Raw genomic sequence first — 18,656 nt, forward strand, 5'->3', positions numbered from 1 at the left:
TCGTTATATGACCTATTGTGATACCTATAACCAACTGCTAAAGTGAATCATATTATTGTTGGATCAGCCAAGTCTACATACTATTCTTATTGGACTTTTAGCTGTGTCAGTGGTTCACCTTTATCTGCTGTGTGTTTCGTGTAGGATCCAAGTGTTCTATTACCATCTAGCGTTGAACTGTTATATTGTCTATTTCACATGCTGTTGCCATTGGTTACCAACTGAAGTGCATCTGTGACTACGATTGTATTTTATTATAATTGCTGTTTTATCTTCTATCAATATATCAAGTTGCAACACTACTACCATCGTTTGTGTTATTGTTCCCAGTGATGCTCTCAAGTTGAGGACTTTAATTTCACTGTATACTGTCTCCACCACCCTCTACTATCACCATCTAAGTAGAGGCTGGGGATCCATAATTATCCATAGCCGTGACAGTAAGATCAGGCCAAATGTCTGATCCCCCGGTGGAGCCTTCCGCAAAGGATATGTTACAGCATCTAATTGCTCGAGTGGAACAACAAGATAATACACAGCATCAGTTATTACAATGTTTTCAAGCACTTGCTGGTCGTCTAGATATGTTGCAAGCAAATCAACCAGTGGTGCCAGTTTCTTCCCTGGATCAAGTTTCGGAACACCAGGCCGCCCTTGTGACTTCATCTATGCTCAGGTTGCCGGCTCCAGCCAAATTTGATGGGAACCCTAAAATGTGTCGTGGATTCATCAATCAGTGTTCAATTCAGTTTGAGGTTCAACCACAGAATTTTTCCACTGATAGGTCCAAAGTGGCATATGTGGTTTCTTTTCTGAATGGCCAAGCCTTAGCCTGGGTATCTCCACTCTGGGAGAGGAATGATCCACTTCTCTCTGACTATGCAGCCTTTCTTTCGATGTTTCGGCGGATTTTTGACGAACCTGGTCGTTTTAATTCTGCTTCTATGGCCATACTTCGTTTACGCCAAGGAAATCATACGGTGGCACAATATGTTATTGAATTTCGTATATTATCCTCTGAACTTTCCTGGAATGATGAGGTCTTAGTGGCCACTTTTTGTCAGGGGTTATCTGACTGCATAAAAGATGCATTAGCACCTCACGAACTGCCTACTACTTTGCATGCTATTATTTCATTGTGTAATAAAGTGGACTTACGCTTTAGAGAAAGAACAGTGGAGAAGGGAGTAGCATGTCATTCAACTCATGGACTTGTGTCTCATCCGGTTTCACAAACTTCAGTAGTTGATGAGCCTATGCAAGTTGGTAGATCTCGCTTGACCCTAGAGGAACGTGATCGTAGACGGCGAGAGAAGTTATGTATCTATTGTGGTGACCCTGGCCATTTCTTGAATACCTGTTATAAGAGGCCGGGAAATGCCAGACCCTGATCTGTTCTGGGGAGGTCAGATTGGGGCTTGAGAAAACCTCCTCTTTTGCTGCCTGCACTATTCCAGTTTTATTATTATATGATTCTAAGAGACATTTTACCCAAGCCTTAATTGACTCTGGTGCTGCCGGAAATTTTATTTCACAAGATTTAGTTACCCAATGGTCCATTCCATTTGTTTCTTTGGAGGATCCTGTTGTCATCACAGCCATTGATGGTTCTCGCCTTCCCAAAGGTGTAATTCATGCCCGGACCAAGTTGATTTGTCTTAATATAGGAGCGTTACATTTTGAAAGTATATTCTTTTTCATAATGCCATGTACTAAGTCACCAGTGATCTTGGGCCTCCCATGGCTCCAATCTCACTCTCCACAACTAGACTGGAAAACGTCTGAGATTCTATCGTGGGGTCCGTAGTGTCATTCAGAATGTTTACGTAAAGTGAGGCCTCTTCGTTCTTCTAAGATTATTGTACCATCAGAATCTTCTACGTTACCTCCTCAATATCAATCATGTGCTGATGTCTTTGATAAAGTGCGTGCAGAGATTCTTCCTCCTCATCGTTCGTGGGATTGTCCTATAGAATTACTACCTGTCGCGGGCACTAGGAGTCTTTACCCAGGGATCACCAGATGGTAGGCTTACCAGAGCAATGTAGATGGTAATAGGGTACTCTGGTAGCTGGGTGATCACGGAACATGAAATGATGACCGATGAGATGCTCAGGAAAGTCTATGACTAGCAACACTGGTAATAATGAGGTAATGATACACAAGGAACTGTATGGACAAGGACACGTGTAGGTAGTCAGTGGTCTGCGATAGCAAGTTGTACCACTGCTATAGTGAGGAGGAATGTCCAACAGAGACAAGGAGGTGATGAGAGTCAGCGGTCTGCGGGTAGCAAGTTGTACCGCTGTCTGAGTGAAGGAATGGAATCCAAGTGGAGGTATCCAGGTAGTCAGTGGTCTGCGGTAGCAAGTTGTACCACTGCTATGTGAGAGGATAATGGAACAGGTGATACCGGAAACAGGGATCAGTGGTCTGACATCAGCAAGTTGTACCACTGCATATATATGTGAGGAGGTGCACGGGGGAAGACTGCAACACAGGATATACACAGGCACCTTATACACGATCCACAGTAATATGCACAATATAGGTATATATATATGTAAATGACTGATCAGGTCTGCAATCTAGAAAGTCTCTTGAAGTAGTCCAGCACAATGATAACACAGTCAATGATGACAATAGACTCAGCGGATAGCAGACTCCAGAGAGAACCAAACACAGTCCAGCAAGATATGCAATACACAGCACAGTCAATGAGAAGTATGCATACCGTGGTTCAGTAGTAGCAGTCAGATGGGATTGCAGCGGTACCTGAGCGGCTGGAGACCGACTGGATAGGAAGTCCCTGGATAGGAGAAGCAGCGGTCTAGCAGGTGCAGCGCACAGGTGAGTAGACCGACAGGGACACGAATCCACAGGAGTCAGCAACACGTGGAACTGGACTCATAGGAAACCCAGGAGAATGGAGATGATCCAGCAGAGGGTAGTAGAAGAGATACAAATCCAATGCTGACAGGAGGGTAGAGGCCAGTGGAACACGTGAAGGCGTGGAGAGTGGATCAGCAGGAGATGGACGATAGCGCTGACCACAGCGGCAGGACTCAGCGGCACACGGAGGTAACCAGTAGCAACCACAGGAACCAACAGCGATGGGAAACAGGAGTGCAGCGCAGGGCAGGAGCTGTAGATCACGAAGTGTAGCAGATGGTAATGAAAAGCGGCAGTCTCGAGGAAGACACAGCAAAGATGAGATGAGAGTGTAGTGCACGGAGGCAGCGGATAGTAATCAGCTGGCAGTCACGATGTTGAACACAGGCGAGTTGCAAGCAGGAGACTGTAGTGCACAGAGGCAGCGGATAGTAGTCAGCTGGCAGTCACGATGCTGAACACAGGCGAGTTGCAAGCAGGAGACTGTAGTGCACAGAGGCAGCTGATAGTAGTCAGCTGGCAGTCACGATGTTGAACACAGGCGAGTTGCAAGCAGGAGACTGTAGTGCACGGAGGCAGCGGATAGAAATCAGCAAACAGACTTGATGAGAAGCAGGTGAGTGAGGTATAAGCTGGAGTGCACGGAGGCAGCGGATAGCAACGAGTAAACAGTCACTTAGATATAAAATAACGATGAAGTGGTGTAGAAGACTGTAGTGCACGGAGGCAGCGGATAGGAATCAGCAAACAGTCATGATGATACAGTTGATGGTAGAAGTGGTATGGAACCACAGTAGTAGTAGTGGTTAGGAAACCACAGGAATCAGCAGCACTGAATACACAAGTAATACAGGAACACCTTCAGAGACTCATGAGGAATGAGACTCCAAGATCAGGCAACGTGGTGTTGACCACAGGTGCTTAATATAGGGAGGTTGCCTGATCTGCCAATTAAGTTAAAGGGGTATACACTGAAGTATAGAAAAGGCCTGCGCATGCGCAGACCCTCAGGATGGTGGACGGCCACGGTTCCTAAATGTCCGGGAAGAGGCACTCACGGTCCGGTGAGTGACAGTACCCCCCCTTTTAAAGGTGGGCACAGAACGCCTGGAACCGGGCTTGTCCGGATTTTTGGAGTAAAACTTCTTCAAAAGGGCAGGAGCATTAAGATCCTCAGCTTTGATCCAAGAGCGCTCCTCAGGACCAAAGCCCTTCCAATGAACGAGGAAATGGAGGACTCCTCGCGAAATTTTTGCATCTAGTACCTCGGTAATCTCAAAATCCTCCTCCTGATGGACTTGAACTGGCTGCGGAGCTGAGGGAGGAGTTGAAAAACGGTTGATAATAAGAGGTTTGAGCAAAGATACATGGAAGGCATTAGAAATCCGAAGACTCTTGGGAAGAAGGAGTTTCACACATACTGGATTGATAACTTGAATGATCCTATATGGACCAATAAAACGAGGGGCGAATTTCATGGATGGAACCTTCAAACGAATATTTTTTGTGGATAACCAGACACGATCTCCAATTTTTAGTGGTGGAATAGCCCGCCTCTTCTTATCAGCGAAAGATTTATATTTGACAGATGTCTTCTTTAAACAGGTTCTAACCTGAGACCAGATATTTTTAAAGGTCTGACAAACAGTCTCCACCGCAGGAACTTGGGTGGGCGGGAGGGCAGGAAATTCCGGAAAAGACGGATGGTGACCGTAAACCACAAAGAATGGAGTTTTGGATGATGACTCATGGTACATGTTGTTATGGGCGAACTCAGCCCAAGGGAGTAACTCTACCCAGTTGTCTTGATTGGCTGATGAAAATATCCTTATAAAAGTCTCAAGATCTTGATTGACACGTTCGGTTTGTCCATTGGATTGTGGATGGTAAGAAGATGAGAGTGCTAATCGTATGCCCAAGGTTTTACAAAGGGCTCGCCAGAATCTGGACACGAATTGTACTCCTCTATCAGACACAATCTCAGATGGACATCCATGGATACGGAAGATCTCTTTAATGAAATGTTCAGCCAGGATAGACGAGGAAGGCAAACCAGACAGAGGAATGAAATGAGCCATCTTCGAAAATCTGTCCACTACCACCCAAATAGTGTTATGGTTCTTACTAGGTGGTAAGTCAGTAACGAAATCCATACTAATATGGGTCCATGGTTTGGACGGAATGGGTAGTGGTCGCAGCAACCCTGCTGGGGTTCTGCGGGAGGATTTGAATTGCGAACATAATTCACAGGAAGCAATGAACTCTTTGACGTCTCTCCTCATTGAAGGCCACCAGTAACTTCGAGAGAGGATCTCAAAAGTCTTGTGTTCACCGGCGTGTCCAGAAAACCGAGAGGCATGGAACCACGAAAGGATTTTCCTCCTTAGAGTAGAAGGCACGAGGGTCTTCCCAAATGGTAGCGTTTTGGTGGATGAAGCAGCCAGTGAGATACATTTGGGGTCTAGAATGGTATGGTTGGAAACCTCTTCTATATCAGAGGACGTAGCAAAGGCTCTAGATAAGGCATCAGCTTTTTTGTTCTTGGCAGCTGGTTTGAAGGTAATTATTAATTCAAAACGGGAAAAGAAAAGAGACCATCTTGCTTGACGAGGGTTCAAGCATTGGGCAGACTGGAGATATGACAAGTTCTTATGATCCGTGAAGATCGTCACCGGATGGCGAGCTCCCTCCAACAAGTATCTCCATTCCTCTAATGCGGCTTTGATAGCCAGTAATTCCTTGTTTTCGATGGTATAATTCTTCTCTGCGGGTAGGAGACCCCGAGAATAGAAGGCACAAGGGTGGAATTTTTGCTGTTCCGAGCGTTGGGAGAGAATAGCTCCTAAGCCCACATTAGAGGCATCTACTTCTAGGAAAAAAGGGAGTGTCACATCAGGCTGACGAAGGATTGGAGCCGAAGAGAAGGACTCTTTTAATGTTTGAAAGGCTTGAATAGCCTCAGTAGACCATTGCTTAGGATTAGCCCCTTTACGAGTCAGGGCCACAATAGGAGATGCAATGGAAGAAAAATCTTGAATGAAGCGTCTATAGTAATTGGCAAAACCTAAAAAACGCTGGATGGCACGAAGAGTAGTTGGCTGGGGCCAATGTAGTACAGCATTTACTTTGTCAGGATCCATCTTCAGACCAACTCCGGAAACAATATACCCCAAGAATGGAATCTGGGGTAATTCGAATGAACATTTTTCTAATTTACAGAACAATGAATTTTTCCGTAGCCTGGAAAGGACTTCTGCCACATGTTGGTGGTGAGAAGGCAGGTCCTGTGAAAAAATCAATATGTCGTCCAGGTAGACGACGACACATACATATAATAAGTCCCGAAAAATCTCATTAATGAAGCCCTGAAAAACAGCGGGGGCATTACATAGCCCGAAAGGCATTACCAGATATTCGTAATGCCCGTCTCTGGTGTTAAACGCCGTCTTCCATTCGTCACCGGAACGGATTCTGATTAAATTGTAAGCACCACGAAGATCCAACTTAGTAAAAATACGGGCTCCCTTGATGCGGTCAAATAGCTCAGTGATCAACGGAATGGGATACCGGTTCTTGATAGTAATGGCATTGAGTCCACGAAAATCTATACAAGGGCGTAATGATCCATCCTTCTTTTTGACAAAGAAGAACCCAGCTCCAGCGGGCGAGGTGGAAGGTCGAATGAACCCACGCTGGAGGTTCTCCCGTATATATTCAGATGTAGCTTGAGTTTCAGGTAACGAGAGTGGATAGACCCGGCCTCTGGGAGGAGTCTTGCCAGGAAGAAGATCAATCGGACAATCCCAAGAACGATGAGGAGGAAGACGTTCAGACTGAGCTTTATCAAAAACATCGGTAAATGAAGCATATTGAGGAGGGAGTCCCGGTGAAATAGCTGAAATGGAAGCTTGCTGTACCTTGAGAGGAATGACTTGGGAAAGGCAATGATGGTGACATTCAGGCCCCCAAGACGTGACTTGAGGGGTGCGCCAGTCAATCTGGGGAGAGTGACACTGAAGCCATGGAAGGCCTAGGACAATCGGACTTGTCGTAACAGGAAGAATTAAAAACGATATCTCTTCATGATGCAGAGCACCAATCTGAAGGGTTACTGGAGACGTACTCTGGGTGATGAGACCGTTGATGAGACGTGATCCATCGATAGCCGTCACAGTAATGGGAGTTTTTAAGGTAATCATTGGTAGAGACCATTGATTAACTAACGATTTGGAAATAAAATTTCCTGCTGCTCCGGAATCAATCAATGCCTGTGACTCAAAGGTCTTGGTAGCAAAGGAAATAGTCACATCAAAAGCGCAGACTTTAGATTTCATAGACGATGGAGAGGACTCCAGGGACCCTAACTTCACCTCTCCAGAACTAGTTAGGGCCTGGCATTTCCCGATCTCTTAGGGCAGGAGCTGAGGACATGAGTGGAATCAGCACAATAGATACAGAGTCTATTCTTGACTCTTCGTCTCCTCTCCTCAGAAGATAACTTGGAACGTCCAATCTCCATGGGAATCACAGCGGGTGACACTGGACGAAATTGAGGGTTAGAGCGAAAAGGTGCTTTAGCAGAAGTCGTTTTCTCAGCCTCTCTTTCACGAAATCTCATATCAACACGATGGCATAGAGAGATCAAATCTTCAAGTGACGAAGGAAGCTCTTGGGTAGTCAGTGCATCTTTAATTTTATCGGAAAGCCCCTGCCAGAAGGCGGCAACTAGGGCTTCAGTGTTCCACTGAAGTTCAGAGGCTAAGATCCTAAATTGAATGACGTACTGGCCTACAGTATGAGATCCTTGTCGCAGACGGAGGATGCTGGAAGCAGCGGAGGTCACACGACCTGGTTCATCGAACACACTTCGGAATGTAGAAATGAATTTGGCACTATCTTGTAATATTGGATCGTTCCTCTCCCACAGAGGGGAGGCCCAAGCCAGGGCTTGTCCTGAAAACAAAGAGATAAGATAGGCCACTCTGGAACGATGGGTAGAAAAATTTTGAGGTTGGAGCTCAAAATGGACTGAACATTGGTTAAGGAAACCCCTACAAGTTTTGGGGTCTCCATCGTACTTTGACGGAGTAGGCAGGTGAAGCGTGGAAGCTATAGACACCTGGGATGGCAATGGGGAAACGGAGGAAAGCACAGGAGCTTCAGTAGTAGCTGTCACAGTCTGTCCAGATGTTCCTTGGGAGGTTAATGACTGATAACACTGAAGTAACAGCTGTTGGCGGGCATCCTGTTGCTCCACACGGCTAACCAGATGTTGCAGCATCTCTTTGGCGGTAGGTTCCACATCTGGGTCTGTCATGGCCTGATCTTACTGTCGCGGGCACTAGGAGTCTTTACCCAGGGATCACCAGATGGTAGGCTTACCAGAGCAATGTAGATGGTAATAGGGTACTCTGGTAGCTGGGTGATCACGGAACATGAAATGATGACCGATGAGATGCTCAGGAAAGTCTATGACTAGCAACACTGGTAATAATGAGGTAATGATACACAAGGAACTGTATGGACAAGGACACGTGTAGGTAGTCAGTGGTCTGCGATAGCAAGTTGTACCACTGCTATAGTGAGGAGGAATGTCCAACAGAGACAAGGAGGTGATGAGAGTCAGCGGTCTGCGGGTAGCAAGTTGTACCGCTGTCTGAGTGAAGGAATGGAATCCAAGTGGAGGTATCCAGGTAGTCAGTGGTCTGCGGTAGCAAGTTGTACCACTGCTATGTGAGAGGATAATGGAACAGGTGATACCGGAAACAGGGATCAGTGGTCTGACATCAGCAAGTTGTACCACTGCATATATATGTGAGGAGGTGCACGGGGGAAGACTGCAACACAGGATATACACAGGCACCTTATACACGATCCACAGTAATATGCACAATATAGGTATATATATATGTAAATGACTGATCAGGTCTGCAATCTAGAAAGTCTCTTGAAGTAGTCCAGCACAATGATAACACAGTCAATGATGACAATAGACTCAGCGGATAGCAGACTCCAGAGAGAACCAAACACAGTCCAGCAAGATATGCAATACACAGCACAGTCAATGAGAAGTATGCATACCGTGGTTCAGTAGTAGCAGTCAGATGGGATTGCAGCGGTACCTGAGCGGCTGGAGACCGACTGGATAGGAAGTCCCTGGATAGGAGAAGCAGCGGTCTAGCAGGTGCAGCGCACAGGTGAGTAGACCGACAGGGACACGAATCCACAGGAGTCAGCAACACGTGGAACTGGACTCATAGGAAACCCAGGAGAATGGAGATGATCCAGCAGAGGGTAGTAGAAGAGATACAAATCCAATGCTGACAGGAGGGTAGAGGCCAGTGGAACACGTGAAGGCGTGGAGAGTGGATCAGCAGGAGATGGACGATAGCGCTGACCACAGCGGCAGGACTCAGCGGCACACGGAGGTAACCAGTAGCAACCACAGGAACCAACAGCGATGGGAAACAGGAGTGCAGCGCAGGGCAGGAGCTGTAGATCACGAAGTGTAGCAGATGGTAATGAAAAGCGGCAGTCTCGAGGAAGACACAGCAAAGATGAGATGAGAGTGTAGTGCACGGAGGCAGCGGATAGTAATCAGCTGGCAGTCACGATGTTGAACACAGGCGAGTTGCAAGCAGGAGACTGTAGTGCACAGAGGCAGCGGATAGTAGTCAGCTGGCAGTCACGATGCTGAACACAGGCGAGTTGCAAGCAGGAGACTGTAGTGCACAGAGGCAGCTGATAGTAGTCAGCTGGCAGTCACGATGTTGAACACAGGCGAGTTGCAAGCAGGAGACTGTAGTGCACGGAGGCAGCGGATAGAAATCAGCAAACAGACTTGATGAGAAGCAGGTGAGTGAGGTATAAGCTGGAGTGCACGGAGGCAGCGGATAGCAACGAGTAAACAGTCACTTAGATATAAAATAACGATGAAGTGGTGTAGAAGACTGTAGTGCACGGAGGCAGCGGATAGGAATCAGCAAACAGTCATGATGATACAGTTGATGGTAGAAGTGGTATGGAACCACAGTAGTAGTAGTGGTTAGGAAACCACAGGAATCAGCAGCACTGAATACACAAGTAATACAGGAACACCTTCAGAGACTCATGAGGAATGAGACTCCAAGATCAGGCAACGTGGTGTTGACCACAGGTGCTTAATATAGGGAGGTTGCCTGATCTGCCAATTAAGTTAAAGGGGTATACACTGAAGTATAGAAAAGGCCTGCGCATGCGCAGACCCTCAGGATGGTGGACGGCCACGGTTCCTAAATGTCCGGGAAGAGGCACTCACGGTCCGGTGAGTGACACTACCTGACAAAACTCCACCTAGAGGTCGGGTGTATTCTCTCTCCCAACCAGAGACTGAAGCTATGTCTATTTATGTAAAGGAGAATATTCAAAGAGTATTCATTAGACCTTCTGTCTCTCCGGCTGGAGCCGGTTTCTTTTTTGTAAAGAAAAAGGACGGTTCTCTTCGTCCTTGTTTTGACTATCGTGGCCTTAATTTGGTGACCATCAAAAACCGGTATCCTATTCCTCTAATTACTGAATTATTTGACCGTATTAAAGGATCTAACATCTTTACGAAGTTGGACTTAAGAGGTGCTTATAATTTAATTTGTATTCGTTCTGGAGATGAGTGGAAAACCGCTTTCAATACCCGTGATGGCCATTTCGAATATTTGGTAATGCCATTTGGACTTTGTAATGCTCCAGCTGTTTTTCAAAGTTTCATTAATGAAGTATTCCGGGATCTTCTTTACTCCTACGTTGTTGTATATCAAGATGATATTCTCATTTTTTCTAAAGATTTGAATAGTCATTGGAAGCATGTTTTTGAGGTATTAAGTAGGCTCCGCAAGAACCATCTTGATTGTAAATTAGAGAAATGTTCATTTGAAGCTACTTCTATGCCTTTCTTAGGTTTTATTGTATCTGGATTGGGTCTGCAGATGGACCCAGGAAAAGTTCAAGCCATTCTGGATTGGCCACTTCCAGTGACTCTTAAAGCCATTCAACGTTTTGTAGGTTTTGCAAATTATTACAGACAGTTTATCTTAAACTACTCTAGTATTATGGCTCCTATTACAGCTCTTACTAAGAAAGGGGCTAATCCTAAAAAATGGTCAGTGGAGGCTTTAGAGGCCTTTTCTCATCTCAAAAAGGCTTTTTCTTCAGCACCCATCCTTCAACAGCCAATTCTCTCACAGCCATTCTTTTTGGAAGTAGATGCATCTGCAATTGGAGTTGGAGCAGTCCTCTCCCAATGTTCATCTGCTAATCGTCTGCTACCATGTGCTTTTTTTCTCTAGGAAGTTTTTGCCAGCAGAACAAAATTACACTATTGGTGATAAAGAATTGTTGGCGATGAAATTGGCTTTATCTGAATGGCAATATTTATTGGAAGGAGCACAACATGTAGTAACAATTTTTACTGATCATAAAAATCTGTTATATTTACAAACGGCACAGTGTCTTAATCCTCGGCAGGCTCGATGGTCCCTCTTTTTCTCTCGTTTTAATCTTCATGTCACCTTTAAACCTGGACATTTGAATAAAAGAGCGGATGCCCTATCTCGGGATTTTGACACTTCTACAGATCCGGATCCTCCTAATAATCGTCTTATCTTGGATCTTAAGTGTCTGATGGCCTCCACTGTGTCTCAAATTCCTCCTCCTGGCAAATCTTTTGTTCCCAAAACACTTCGGAAAAAATTATTACGTTGGTATCATGCCTCTAAAATTTCTGGTCATGCAGGATTTTTGAAGACATATGAGCTAATATCTCACTCATATTGGTGGCCATCTATTCGTATTGATGTTAAGGATTTCGTGGCTTCCTGTGAGGTTTGTGCTCAGCTACCTCTTTCCATACCCTCTAGACCATGGACCCACATTAGTATGGATTTTATAACTGATCTTCCTCTTAGCAGAGGTTATAACACAGTGTGGGTCGTGGTGGATCGTTTTTCAAAGATGGCTCATTTTGTACCGTTGAAGGGATTGCCTTCTTCTTCAGTTTTGGCACAACATTTTATTCAAGAGATTTTTCGATTACATGGATGTCCTCAGGAGATTGTTTCTGATAGGGGAGTGCAATTTACTTCTAAATTCTGGCGGGCATTATGTAAAGCCTTGGGAGTTCAGCTCAATTTCTCATCAGGATACTACCCACAGTCTAATGGGCAGACAGAGAGAGTGAATCAAGATCTTGAGACTTTTATTCGTATGTTTTCTTCTGCTTCCCAGGACAACTGGATGGATCTTCTGCCATGGGCAGAGTTTGCGCATAATAATTTATTTCATGAGTCTGCTTTCTCTAGTCCATTTTTTTATTGTGTATGGCTTACATCCTGGTTTGCCGAAGTTTTCAGCCGTCCCTCCCACCCATGTTCCTGCAGCTACAGAACTCCTTCAAAATTTTTCGGCTACTTGGAAACAAGTTATATCTCAGCTTAAGAGGACTTCTATTCGATATAAATCAGCAGCTGACAAGAAACGTAGAGCTGTACCTGCTCTGAAAGTGGGTGACAAAGTTTGGTTGTCCACTCGGAACATTCGTCTTAAAGTCCCTTCATTGAAGTTTGCGCCTCGATTTATTGGTCCGTATAAAATTTTGAAAGTCATCAACCCAGTGCCGTTTAAATTAAAACTGCCAGCTTCACTTCATATTTCGAACTCCTTCCATGTTTCTCTATTGAAGCCATTAGTTATCAATCGTTTTTCATCTCCATCTTCTTCAACAGTAGCAGAACTTTCTCAACAGGAAGACTTTGAGATTACTCAAATTTTGGATTCCAAAATTGTTTGTGGAGTGATTAAATATTTAGTAGATTGGAAGGGTTTCGGTCCTGAGGAGCGTTCCTGGGTAAATGCCTCTGATATTGATGCTCCTGCATTATTACACAAGTTCCACATTAAGTTTCCACGGAAAGTTATCTTTAAGTGTTCAGTGGCCACTTCTAAAAGGGGGGGTACTGTCACACGCCGGTCCCATAGCTAGGTACTGGCGTTGTGACTTGCCTTTTAAGAACTATGTTGGTGCTTGCTTTCGCTTCAGAGTCTCTACCTGTCCATAGGTGTTTTTCATTATATTGATTGGGACCTCCTTCTGAAGCCTATTGGTCCTAGAGGACTATTTCAAGTTCCTGTATTCATGGACTCATTGCCTGATCTTCATGTTACTCACACTGCCGTGGGTTTTGGCTGCACATCTGATCTTTTGCCTTTCTGCTGGATACTATCGGTTGCCGAAGTTACCTGTCATCATTGCTCTCCATCGGCTCTGCTGTATGCCAGTTCGTGGTTCATCGACAAGCTGAAGTTACGTGGTGTTATCATCTGCACACAGAACTACTCGTGAGTTGTCTGCTATACCTGCGCTCATGTTGATTGGTTCCAGGACTATTCTACTCGGCTTTTTATGTTGCTGTATGCTATGCTGAACTACAATCAAGTTTTCTTGTCAACTGTGGTTCTATGTCTGGCACGGCTATTATTATTCTGCTGATTATTATTGCTGGACTGTTATTATGAATATACTGCTAAGCCGGGAGCCTTTACTTCAATACAAGTTGTGCGCATTACCAGCTGTCGTCTAATTGTGATGAATCCTTGTTACCTGTTAACCGGATCTCCTGTGACCTGTAGTTCTACGCTCAGTTTGGATTTCGTTATCATGCTGTACTTCTAGGCAACATCTTTCTGCATGTTTCCAGTTATACTCAAGTTCCTGGATAACATATAACGTTCCTTGTTCCGTTATATGAACTATTGTGATACCTATAACCAACTGCTAAAGTGAATCATATTATTGTTGGATCAGCCAAGTCTACATACTATTCTTATTGGACTTTTAGCTGTGTCAGTGGTTCACCTTCATCTGCTGTGTGTTTCGTGTAGGACCCAAGTGTTCTATTACCATCTAGCGTTGAACTGTTATATTGTCTATTTCACATGCTGTTGCCATTGGTTACCAACTGAAGTGCGTCTGTGACTACGATTGTATTTTATTATAATTGCTGTTGTATCTTCTATCAATATATCAAGTTGCAACACTACTACCATCGTTTGTGTTATTGTTCCCAGTGATGCTCTCAAGTTGAGGACTTTAATTCCACTGTATCCTGTCTCCACCACCCTCTACTATCACCATCTAAGTAGAGGCTGGGGATCCATAATTATCCATAGCCGTGACAGATATGGATGAAAATGGCAACCCCTAAGCACAAGATCTTTTGGGGCAATTGGTAGTTCAGGTGGAGGAGCAAGAAAAGAACCAGGCACAACTTCTTAAATTTCTGAGGGGACTTTCAACTCGCATGGATACCTTGCAGAACACTCTGGCAGCACATGTCAATCCTCTACCACCAGACCCTCAAGTTCAGGGTGCCGCTGCTCCTTCTGCTAGTTCCCCGGCTGGTTCCTCCCAACTGCGGATTCCCAATCCTTCAAAGTTTGATGGTGACCTCAAGTCGTGCAGTGGTTTTCTTAATCAATGCGCTATTCAATTTGAACTTCAGCCCGGAAATTCCCCAATGACAAGATTAAAGTGGCATATATCATTTCCCTTCTGTCTGGCCAGGTTTTGCCATGGACTTCACCTCTTTGGGAGCGCAACGACCCCCTTCTTCAAGTATACAAAACATTCTTAGAATCTTTTAAGAGAGTATTTGATGAACCTGGTAGAGTCTCCAGTGCAGCATCTGGTTTTCTCTGTCTACGCCAAGGAACTCTTCTGTTGGGACAGTATGACATTCACTTTCATACTCTAGCCTCAGAGCTACGATGGAACTAAGAGGTGCTTACTGCCACCTTCTGGCAGGGACTCTCAGAAAGAATAAAGGATGAGTTGGCTCGTAGGGCGCTCCCTTCTACTCTTGATGCCCTAATATCTATTTGCAACCAGATTGACATTCGCTTTCAGGAAAGAAATCAAGAGAGAGAGTCTTCCCATCGTGTCACCCCTCGGTTGGCACCTTGGTTCCAGTTTCCTGTTACTCCTGTTGAGGAACCTATGCAATTGGAACAAGCACATATTACTGCTGAAGAAAGAGAGAGACGGTTCAAAAATAACCTTTGTCTCTATTGTGGAGAGCCAGGACATCTTCCTTGCCAATACCCCTTACGGCCAGGAAACGGGAAGGCTTAACCTGTTCTGGTGAGGCTAGGTTAGGCATTTTAGAGACTTCTCATAGTGATTCTAATTTATCTATTGAAGTATCCCTTCACTATTCCAATCACCAACTTTCGTTATTGGCGCTTATAGACTCAGGAGCAGCAGGGAATTTTATTTCTGCAGCAACCGCTGCCCAGTTATCTATCCCCACCATAGCCCTTCCTCACCCCATCGCCATTACCGCTATTGATGGTAGTAGAATTGAGGGCGGATCCGTTAAATTCTGTAACTGTTCCTTTATCTCTTCACATTGGAGTCCTACATATTGAGACCATTTCATTTCTAATTATTCCTAAGAGCTTTAACCCTCTAGTTTTAGGTCTACCTTGGCTCAATTCTCACTCCCCCTTCTGGATTAGCAAAGTACTCAAGTGTTATACTAGGGGTCACCTTGTCATTCTTGATGTTTACAATGGGTGATTATCCCTGTTAAGAAAATCACTACACCCACTCCTATTTCTGAGGACATTCCTGCTCCATATGCCTTGCCTCTTTTTCTGATGTCTTCGATGAAGTAGAGGCCTCTAAGTTACCACCACATCGGCCTTGGGATTGTGCTATTAAGTTCCTTCCTGACAAGACTCCCCCCTCAATGATGAGTTTATCCTATCTCTATTCCAGAATCTATGGCTATGTCTACCTATATCGAGGACAATCTAAAGCGAGGATTTATTAGGAAATCTTCTTCTCCAGTGGGAGCTGGGTTTTTCTTTGTCAAGAAGAAAGACAGGAGTTTACGCCCATGTATCGACTATATAGGTCTCAATGCTTGGTGTAAGAGCTGTCTTAGTGGTGCACTTGTCTCACTGTAGTTGGGAAGAAATTTCGACAGGTAGTTTGTCATTCCCAGGAATCGTTGAGAACCAAGTTTGTCCTCAGGGAACAGCATTTGCTAACTGGTCTCCGTTTTTTCAGGGTCTGGCTTGACCCCCTTGTCAGAGAGGGAGGTGACTTACATATGGAACTTCTAACACCCGGAACCTGCATTTGTCTGGATTGCGACCCCAGATAAGGATGTCATTGACAATGATTTCACACAGGTATCCTGCAAACAGGTGTTCCATGCATTATTGGAAAACTTCACTGCCAGTGGTCAGGCCATAAGGCATATGCATAAAAACATATCGTAAAGCGAGTGTCATGAATGTGGTGAGCCTTTGCAACTCTTTGTTCAGAGGTATCTGTCAAAATCCGCATTAAGCGACTTTGCTGACCAGGCATGTTGGCAATGAATTGTTCGACTGTTCTCAATAGGTCTCATTGCCTCAGCACTGCCTTGGTTAAGTGCATGGTGTCAATACATAGTCTGACTGACCAGTCTTTTTCACTTCAGATAACATGGCTGAGACCCACCTCTATCAGGATAATTATACAGAGCTTTGTCATGTGGTCTAGTGCAGCAAAATCTTTGTCCTTCATGGCAATGTGGATGCATTGGGAAGCACATACTGTGGGGACAATTGATTCATTCAGTCACATGTGGTAAATGACAGGGAGTTTACTATTGGTATCAGTCAAACAGATCTTTGAATTATGAGTTGTGGAATTCCTGCTTGTACCATATGGTCTTCAGCCCCAGCTGTCTCAAGCCAAGTTTAACGCTATCAGACAGTCCTAATTGTGGCCTGATGCTACGATCATGACACACATGTGAACTCTAGTATAGCCGTGCCCGTAGTTTTAATGATTTGACCTCCATACCCCACAAGGTTTACTGAACCTGTCTGGTCAATTAATGCCTGTGGGTTTGTTCAGTGCAGGATAGTCATTGACATGACAATGCACTTCGCACGAGTGTCATTTTTTATTTTCATTAATCTTTCCATTATGTTTGACACAGAGGTTAATAAAGATATCTCCAATGCGTCACGGATCAATGTAGAAATACAGCTAAGGAGCCATGAATAATGGTGAAAAACATACAAGTTTATTGCTGAAGAGACTGAACAGATGATGTAATAATGGTCTTGTAGAAATTACCAGGTATACACAGTTGCAGGTAAACAGGAGGTGTGGAAAGATTCCAGGCAACAAGTACAGGGAGATGCACAGGAAAGTACCAGGTTCACAGATGAGAACAGGTCAGCAGAATGTATGTTAAGATCCCAATGCAGCATAATTACAGGAGCAAAACAGGAGGAAGAATCCACAGGGTGTAACATCAGGAAATGAAACAGGATGGGACAACAATAACCAGCAATGACTGCTGGGAGGAACAGGTATATATAAGGGAAATGAGAACACACCCAGGTGCATGGGATAATTGGAGAAAGTGTTAACCCCTAATGCAGACATGAAAGGCAAGATAGCAGCACCTCTGGTGATCAGAGGTACTGCTGCAAATACACACTAATAAAGTCAAAAGGCAGAAGCTGCCAGGCAAAGTAGCATAACCTTGCAGGCAGATCCTGACAGTACCCCCCCCCCCCCCCCAGGGCGGATTCCAGACGGCCTATTACCAAAAATGTCTGATATCATCGGAATCATAGTCCAGAATGGGGGTTCCGGCAGAAAAGTCCTCGTCAATGGGCAGAGACGCAAAGGAGACCATGCCAGATGGAAGTTGAAGCACTGCTGTACCTCCCTTTTTTTTACATCCTCCCCTTTTCCGGGACTTCCTTGGAGTTGGGACCTGAGCCAAGTGGGTGGAACACAAAGGTAGTTCTCGGACTGTTGTGCTGGGTAGTGTTGACAAAAGCACAGGTGACCCACAAGATGGCACTGCAGGGGTTGGAGAAAACTTTTTGATTACTGCCTCAACAAACCGTTGTAAGTCCGATATCATGGAATGATCCGTTTCAATAAATGGATTTGCCCATTCCAAAGCTACTCCTCTAAAATACGAAATAAGGAACAGTACCTGTCTCTTAGGGTTATTAACAAGCTCTGGTATGGAGGGAATATAAGAAGCAGCAAATCTCAGAAGAGCACTAAGTTGTAAAATGTGCCCCTCAAAGAAAGGAAACGGCTCAGACTTGGCACCCTCAGCACAGGATGACTCGGACTTGGCAACAGACTTGACAGGGGACACGGACTGGGCGGCAGGCTTGGCAGCATGCCCGGACTGGGCGGCAGGCTTGGCAACAGGCCAAGACTGGGCGGCAGGCTTGGCAGCATGCCCGGACTGGGCGGCAGGCTTGGCAACAGGCCCAGACTGGGCGGCAGGCTTGGCAGCAGACCCGGACTGGGCGGAAGGCTTGGCAGCAGGCCCGGACTGGGCGGAAGGCTTGGCAGTAGGCCTGGACTAGGCGGAAGGCTTGGCAGCAGGCCCGGACTGGACGGCGGGCTTGGCAGCAGGCCCGGACTGGGCGGCAGACTAGGAAGGGACAGCGCTGTGAGAAGCTTCGGAGGGGACAGCGCTGTGAGAAGCCTCAGAGCAGACAGCACCAAGTGGTAACTCGGGCTGAACCGCATAGAGTGGCAACTCGGGCTGAACCGCATGGACAGGCAACTCGGGCTGAACCGTATGGACAGGCAACTCGGGCTGAACCGCATAGACAGGCAACTCGGGCTGAACCGCATGGACAGGCAACTCTTCTGGAGCAGACTGTAAGGGCAGCGCCCCCTCTGGAGAAGACTG

This window comes from Mixophyes fleayi, chromosome 1, assembly GCF_038048845.1.
Source record: "Mixophyes fleayi isolate aMixFle1 chromosome 1, aMixFle1.hap1, whole genome shotgun sequence".
Classification (NCBI taxonomy): Eukaryota; Metazoa; Chordata; class Amphibia; order Anura; family Limnodynastidae; genus Mixophyes; species Mixophyes fleayi.